Source organism: Danio rerio, chromosome 5 (genome assembly GCF_052040795.2).
Source record: "Danio rerio strain M-AB ecotype USA chromosome 5, GRCz13ab, whole genome shotgun sequence".
In the NCBI taxonomy this organism is placed as follows: domain Eukaryota; kingdom Metazoa; phylum Chordata; class Actinopteri; order Cypriniformes; family Danionidae; genus Danio; species Danio rerio.
This window is the reverse complement of record NC_141025.1, coordinates 30,674,581-30,681,218: the sequence shown is the minus strand read 5'-3', so window position 1 is coordinate 30,681,218 and position 6,638 is coordinate 30,674,581. Positions and strand designations below refer to the sequence as shown.

Genomic DNA, 6,638 nt, shown 5'->3' with positions numbered 1-6,638 from the left:
CTGCCCTGTTCATGCGACTAAACTGTTAAAACGTTTTTTTTTAAGTATTATATTTAGTGTTATGTTTATATTTAATTGCTAAAACATTCTGTAACATATTTAGAATTATAATAGTATATCAAATTCACAGTTCTTATTTACTGTTTGCATTTGATAAGAAACAATATGTGTATATCTAATATTAATAGCATATAGGAATTCTTACAAACAAAAAAGATGTAAGAATTATGTATGAATTGTGAAGAACTCTATAATAATTGTGAAGAGATACAAACATCTAAGTCAATGCAAAAAAAATTACAGAATTAATCTAACAAGTCCATTCAGAAGTCTAATGCTTGTTTCTGGGTGAACTGCCATTTTCTTTCTGCTGTGACTATCTTCTCCAAGTGCAAACAAACCAATTTGTACTAAGCTCTTTTGTCAGTGATGCACAGTGTAATTATAGACTGCTAAATAGTATTAATTAGTCTTTTGAGGTTGCTAATGCATATCTGATTTATTCATTATCCAAAGGAGAATATCAAAAAAGCTACATCTAGCACCCTTACAGAATTTACAGTGACCTGTTCCAGTGCAACACATACAATAATGAAAAACATGGACATTGAGATGAACCAGGTGCAAACCCAGATAACACTGCAGCTTCATGCTGATGTGCCAAGTTTACTGACATGTTGTGATAATGGTGTACTGTATTCACTGCCATGAGCTAAAATTAATCCATCTCTCCTGCTCATTGCTTTTCTTCAGCATGCCTGCTCACACTCCTAGATCCCTTGGGTGATGCACTAGTGGTCTGGCAAGCCCTTTGCCACTTCACACAAGTATTATCAAAACCCTTAGAGCAATTATATTCATTATTGTCATTAGAGCTTTAGTGATAATTTAGTGTGCATATTATAAATGCACTTTGAGTCTGCTGTTATTTACATCGCTGCTTCCTTCAAAAGTCAATACATGAGCATGTTAAAATCATATGTTTAACTTACATGAAATATGTGATTTTGGAAGATTTTTAGGACAGACCAGTAGAGATCTCTTGGTATGTGGTGCAAGCGAAAAATTTGCATCATGGATGTTCAGCAAACCAATCTACAGCAACTGTGTGATGCAATCAGGTCAGTTTGGGTCAAAATCTCCAGGGATGTTTTTAGAACGTGCACAACACATGACAACAAATGTTTTTGTTACTTAAACATCAGTTTTCCATTTTAATTAAAGTAGTATATTAAACTATGTTTAGTGTGAAATGAATTTGATTACAGTTTAACTGACTTTTTTTAGTCAGTTTGACTGATGTACGGTGAGAGAAATGAAAGGTTTATATACTGTACTACATGTACTAAATATTTTTATTCTGACCCTTTAGAACCTCTAGGCACCCTTTCAAAAGGGGTGGTTCTCTGAGAAACTTCAAGGGTTCCTGGAGGGACCCTCTTATTGAAAATAACCAGAACCCCCTTGAGTGCTTTGAAACACCATTTCCCAATTTCATTTTTAAATTTATTGTTAATGCAAACATGTTTTAATCTAAGCATGTGTTTATTGATGAAACAATACATTCTATTTTCAAAAAATAATAACTTTTATTAATCTATATACATCACAATTACATTTACAGAATTTAATTAATAATATCATATTTTAATGCAAACAATCAAATTTAAATTATGTCTAGAAGTAACAGCCAACAACATCTTCAGCTGTCCACTGCTTCACATTGGAGATGTCCACATGAAAGTAAATTACAGAGTAGTTGAACTATGAAAATATGAAGACAAAAGAAAAATCCCCAAAATGTAAACTTCTCAAATATCTGAGCACACTTTTTAAATATTTTTATTGTTTGAGAAAAATGTGATACATATTGTGATACAAAGTATTAGTAACCAAATACCACCTCAAAAACCAACCAAAAAGAACACCCACCCCATCCCGACAGAGCCATAAAAATATTTATACACATAAAAAAATAAGTAAATAAAATAATAATAATAATAAAAAGCAAAAAAAAAAATTAACACTTGCATTCCATTGAAAGTGGAAAACATATTAAAGTTAGTCATAACAAACACAGCGCACATTAAAACAAATAAAGAAAGAAGTCCCAAATCTTGTAAAATATGTGCTTTTTTTATTAAGTCAATCTTTCCATTGCTATACAAGAAGAATTAATTTTTAATTAACCATTAGTTAATTAAAAACACATTAAATAAACAGAAAATTATATGGATGAGTTGTAAAATTAAAAGAAATTATGCCTGAAGGTCAAATATTGTTTTTGGACTCACTTTAAGTGACCTTTGAGTTACAGAAATCAATTACAGATGTAATTACAAGCAGATGATTAAAAAAGTTGAATTTTCAACATCAAAATTCGACAGAGCAGATATCAGTTCCCATAATGCAAATTACCACCCTAAATAAATAGAAAACACATTTTGCAAGGGCAAGGGCATCTGCTGCATAAAACAAATTGTGTCTGACATTGCATCCTTGAGCGATTCAATCTCAGCTCATCATAAAGAATGCATACTATTGGGATAAGTTGGCAGTTCATTCCGCTGTGGCGACCCCTGATTAATAAAGGGACTAAGCTGAAAGGAAAATGATGAATGAATGAGAATGTAGTTACAGAAATGTTTGCCGTAGCTCATGTTAACTAATGCAGCTAGGTTTTTTTGTTGTTATTTGTGTACACAGCAAATTCATCAGAGTTAAATTCTCGGTGTTGAAGCATTTCAGAGTAAAGTGTTGACGTTAAAGAGTTAGATTTTGATAAATGAATATAATAAGAGTTAAAATTGATTTTATTCAGTGTGAAATTAAGGAGTTATCTTTTCAACACTTGGTGGTGTTATTTCCAACATCCGGGAATTCATGCAGCCCCAGTCACTGAAGAATTTTCCAGACGCCATTTTCCATCTGAAGTTTAGAACAGCAACTGGTGAGTCAAACTACCTAAATGTTGGTATTTTACTGACTTTCTTTAAGGAAATACAGTTGTAAACATATTGTTAAGTTAATAACTTTAGAATGTAGTGACAATTTTAAACTTCTGCGGTTCATTCATGGTCGTTTGTGTATCTAGCTTAACTGCATTACTATCGACTTCTTTTCAAGAATGTTTTTATATGTGCTCACGCATACATAGTGCATAAAAACATCAAATGTACATGTTCAACACATTTCTGTCACGCTTAATGCCATTTTGTGCGTTGTTACCCATCTGTAAAATAAAATCGACACTTCTCCTTTAATTCGAAGCAAACTAACGTTAGCGAGGGAATTCCCGGAGCAGCCTAGCCTACTCTGCCCGGATGCTAACGGCAACACAGGACGGTTTCCATAAGCTCTGGAGAGTTTCTAAAACATATCTGGTGAGTAAATGAACATATGCTTACTTGTAAAAGGCTTCCTGACTAAAACATATGATTGTTTGTTATCCGTGTATGTTTATTTGGTTATTTTAAACACCGCAGCCCTTTTAAACTGGTTCATTCGTGGCCGTCCATATACGTTACCGTTAGTCCATAGACTCGCGTGATAACGTACGCTTGAATTATATTAAGTGTTGACAACCATTAAAGTCGGAATGTTAACATTAATGTCTTTAAATGACCGCGTTTGCACTTTCTCAGACATTTGACGTTACAGAAGTCTCCCGGAAGTTGCGGGACTAACGTTAACGTTATCCCGCAAATGCACAGAGACTCCCAGATGCCCAAGTAGATGCCCGCAAATGAATGATAATCTCCCGGAAATCGCGCGTCTCCCGCCCGGTCATTAAACACTTTGCACACCCCTCTCCACCGCATCCCTCCCAGCTCTTCAGGTACGTCGCGCGCAAGTCACCCGCACCGCTCTTTAGGTACGTCGCGCGCAAGTCACCCGCACCGCTCTTTAGGTACGTCGCGCGCAAGTCACCCCACCGCTCTTCAGGTACTCATCTCTCCCGCTACCTCCCGCAAATCAACTCTGTATCCCCCGAAAATGACTTTTCCCAACTCGGGATGTCTGACGTTAGTAAGTTAGGCTATTTCTGTAGTCAGGAACATCTTAGTCAAGCTTTTTCTCCCGCATGATATTGTGCTTAAAACTAGGCTAAACTTAGCATGTACTGTACCCAACATTTCCGTTTTATTAAAGACAATTTAGTGCGTTGTAAACAGCCACCTGTCTGTAAAATTAATCAACTGATTCATATTTGAGCAGCCTAATGATGATACAGGTTTGATTTGTAGATTTATAATCAATAATCAACATCTGAATCAAAAGATATCTGAAAAAGTGTGAGGCATACTTTGTGATGTTCATCTCTCTTTTTTATCTGAAGGTTATGCATATGTGTTTGATACTAATGTGTTGTTGTTTTTTAACAGCCACAGTTCTCTATAAAATAACACAAGACCCTGTGACGGTGGCTGATTAGAGACGGATGGTGTATTTCCAGAGTTGGTGAAATGACCAAGCACACCTTCTTGGTCATATGTGGTGATAATAATGAAGGTATGTTTGATAAAGTTCTGTATTTGTTTCACAATAAGCTGAGAGGGTATTAGAGCATTAAAGAATAACAAATGACATGAAGGTGATAAGTTTTGTATTGTGGGTGAACTGTTACTTAAATAATGTTTTGCTCTTTGCTTTGCACTTTTCCTCTTCTGCTTATCCTAATATTTTAGATTATATTTGGACCTGAAACATCTGCTAGACTCCAGGAAAGGTGGCGTCAATACTGGACCTGAAAGGGCCTAACAAGTTAAATCTGGTAAAGAAACACGCGCACACACACACACACACGCACACACACACACACGCACACGCTTACAGAAAACTGTAAGTTTATGAATATTTTTTACACTGTGGCCAATATTTTGGGGAAGTCAGCATCACTAAATGATATAAAAGATTTTAAGCTCCTCTAAATTTTGCTCCAAGTGTTGTGTTAAATTCAGGATTCTGGACAGACAGCTGCCTGTTTTTCCAGTTCTAGTCATAGTGGTTAACCTAATTGTTTTTGGAGATTCCAACAGTGATATATGTGTTTTTTTCTACTTTTCCATATCCTGTCACCTCAACCAGCTGGGAGAGTCAAGTTGTGGATCATCATGAAGATTTTCAAAAGGTGAGTTTAGATTTCTTGAATGTTTTATTTACTTTAAATGTTCTTTTAAATATATCATAGAATTTGATTGCAATTTGTTTTCAAACATTTTTCTTAGTCATGCTGGAGTCTTGAAGAGTTCTTAGATGAGCATCACCCTATATCCGTGCATCAGGAACCACCAGACGAGCGATCAGCAGCTACTACATCGTCATGGATAAAAAGGTCATCCTGTGGCTGGGAAGCACTTCATTCACAGGACATGCTTGATGAGATTTCCTAGCTCCAGTTTGTTTTCACACAAGTTTCCAGCATTTATACCTTCATTTAAACTGCTGTGTTTGATATGGAGGACCAAGGAAACACCAGAAGTGAATGATTTGCACGCCAAGTTGTTTAAAATGTAATTTCAGAAGAAAACTATGCGTTCAGAAGAAAACTGATGAAACATCAAGTTTGGACCAAAGGACTAAAACAGCCTTTTTAAGCACTGGTCATACATATTTTGTTGATACTGTCTGTACTAATAAAACATTTAAAGCATATTTGACATTGTTGCATTTTAAAAACTGAATGAATTGTTGAAGTGGTAAATGTTTTCAAATAAAATGTTTTTTCTTTTGTAATTTACAGTCTATTTGAGTTTTTTACCATATTTACACTCAAGAGAGTTGAATAAAATAATATATTACACCAGGCGGTGTTAAATATAGTTACATTTTTTAACTCTGCCCAGAGTTAAAATTAACCCTTACTTCGGTGTCAATGTGCCAACCCTTTTGAAAGTGTTGATTTAACTCTGTTTTGAGTGGACCCCATGAGACACTTTCAAAGTGTTGAAATTAACACCCATAGAGTTGTTTTGGGTCCCCATATTTTGCTGTGTATACAGTTTAAAGTCAGTGAAACATTTTTCAATGTTTATAAAACACATCATTGTCTGTTTTCATTTATACATTCATTCATTCATTTTCTTTTTGGCTTAGTCCCTTCATAATCAGGGGTCGCCACTGCAGAATGAACCGCCAACTCATCCAGCGTATGTTTTACGCAGAGGATGCCCTTCCAGTCACAACCTAACGCTGGGAAACACCCATACACTCATTCACACACACATACACTTCGGCCTATTTAGCTTATTCAATTCACCTGTACTGCATGTCTTTGGACTGTGGGGGAAACCGGAGCACCCAGAGGAAACATGCAAACCCCACACAGAAAAGCCAGCTAACCAACCCGGGGCTCGAACCAGCAATGTTCCTGCTGTGAGGCGATCGTGCTACCCACCGTGACGCCCAAGTTTTATAGGCTATTTATGTATTAAATATCAAATCAATGAATAAAATCTCATTTTTGCTTTCATAAAATTAAAAACTCAACCGTGAGCTAAGTGTGCTCTCCTGAGAATGCAGATCACGTTTCACATTTGTCGAATGGTTAACTCGCATCCTCAAGACACACTTGAAGGTCTTTGATTACACCGTTAGATGGAGCTGTTTCTCCGCCGCACAGCTCGGTTTCTCCACTC

At 35.9% G+C, this 6,638-nt stretch overlaps 1 long non-coding RNA gene across 1 annotated transcript; it reads left to right on the top strand.

Annotated features, from left to right (window-relative positions):
- Positions 1 to 3,294: 3,294 nt before the first annotated feature.
- On the top strand, positions 3,295 to 5,365 carry LOC147844006 (uncharacterized). Its single transcript, XR_015491277.1, has 5 exons — positions 3,295 to 3,383; positions 4,386 to 4,512; positions 4,689 to 4,774; positions 5,089 to 5,131; positions 5,229 to 5,365. It is a non-coding gene; the product is annotated as an uncharacterized LOC147844006 (long non-coding RNA).
- Positions 5,366 to 6,638: the final 1,273 nt, after the last annotated feature.